Source organism: Cydia pomonella, chromosome 15 (assembly GCF_033807575.1).
Source record: "Cydia pomonella isolate Wapato2018A chromosome 15, ilCydPomo1, whole genome shotgun sequence".
Taxonomy (NCBI): domain Eukaryota; kingdom Metazoa; phylum Arthropoda; class Insecta; order Lepidoptera; family Tortricidae; genus Cydia; species Cydia pomonella.
Window position 1 is genome coordinate 8,998,436 of NC_084717.1, and position 1,765 is coordinate 9,000,200.

Sequence of the window (1,765 nt, forward strand, 5' to 3'; positions counted from 1 at the left end):
CGAGTTACAGACCTACAGATATCCCTTGCGGCATATTACACATATGGGTATTCGCGAATATCATATGGCCTGGTCCTTTGGGGAAATAGCTGCGATATTGAAAAAATATTTATTCTGCAAAAAAGTGCATCAGTATTCTAGTAAACCGACGACAACAACGTACAAGGTGCAAAGTGCTAAAAGGTTCGAACTACGTAAGCTGCAGCATAATAATCTAGAAGCCGAAACCTATCGCCTGGTATAAAAAAATTCTTAAAATGTCACTTAGTATAGATTTTTAAATGACGCATACAGTGCCATCTGAGTCAAAAATTTGTATACTAACACGAACACCATTCCAAGTGCCACATCGAATCGTACACGATGAATGCCATCTTAGTCACTCGCGCGCACGGAGCGCTATTTACCACATCGCACTCAGTTCGCGGCCGACCGGCTAGTCATGGGTTGTGAAAGATTTGATCGTTTTTTAGAGAATATTAACATGTTATTACGTTACTTTTTTCTTAATTTTGAGTTTCTGTTAAGAATTTTGATGAATTCATTCGATCGATCAATTAACTACAAATATAAGTTTGTTAATCATGAAGGAGAAACATGCGAGACGGTTGGAATCATTAAAATCAGCAGCAAAAAGATCGGGTACGGATTGCATCAAAACAGAACTAAATAAATCGACCACAATAAATGGAGGTATGTAATATTTATTTAGGTTTTTTTTATATTTTTGCGTTTATATGCCTAAAAATGTATAAAGTGTTCTATGTGACACATATACCTACATACGTGTAAAGTATTATTTAAGAGGACTACGTACACAGGAATATCTGCCACTGAGAACTATATACGTTACTATAATAGCTGTAGTTAACAAAGCACGTAAATCTATGTGCGACTTAGAATTGTTTACGCCATTTAATCAGTCACTTAGAACTATTTACCTTTTAGAATTCATTTTTGTACACACTCATAATAGTATGACTATTGCTATTTATATCTGTCATTGCAAGTTCTAATTGAAACATAAAAAAGCGTAAGCGTAATATTATGTTATAATGCTATGCTATGTGTAATATAATAACTATCGCAGATTAAGGTTTTATACGGGCAGTTTTGTTGTATAGCTAATCCTTATTTTGATCACTATTTACTTTGCACCACGAATAGAGCTTTACGTATAAATATATGCACATAATGTTAAAGCTTATGTTGCTTTTAATATGCATGGTATTTGACTTTCAGTGTCACCACTAAGGATGGACGAAGCATCATGCGAGGAATTATAAAGAGCACTGCCAACTGCGTTTGAGGAGCCAAAAGATACGCATTCCACTAATACAAGCATATCAAGTCAATTTGAGAATCAAATCTCCATACCATGTTTTGTTAATGACTCTGATTATAGTGCAGGTGAAAGTATGTTTAAAAGTATTAACGAGTTGGAGAGCAGAGAACATATCGAATGCTGTATTAGCACCATCATCATCCGTTTTATTCGGTGAAATCACATACTCGCCCCAGTCAACGAATGCACTAACATATAGTAACAGTCCGTTGCCCCATAATTTTTCTGATCTTAACAGTCTTATGAATTCTATAATTATAAAACCTATGAGCATGCCCGAAAGTTGTGTTAATTTTAATAAGACGCCAATAATTTCCGACTCAAGTGACACTGAAAATTATTATATTAGAAAGCAAATATTAAACAAAAAAAAATAATTAAAAGAAAAGACAAAAACGTTAGGCCATCGCAAACCCAAGC

General features: G+C 34.5%; 1 long non-coding RNA gene across 1 annotated transcript; it reads left to right on the forward strand.

Moving 5' to 3' along the window:
- Positions 1-416: 416 nt before the first annotated feature.
- On the forward strand, positions 417-1,436 carry LOC133525972 (uncharacterized). Its single transcript, XR_009800653.1, has 2 exons — positions 417-693; positions 1,243-1,436. It is a non-coding gene; the product is annotated as an uncharacterized LOC133525972 (long non-coding RNA).
- The last annotated feature ends 329 nt before the right edge of the window (positions 1,437-1,765 follow it).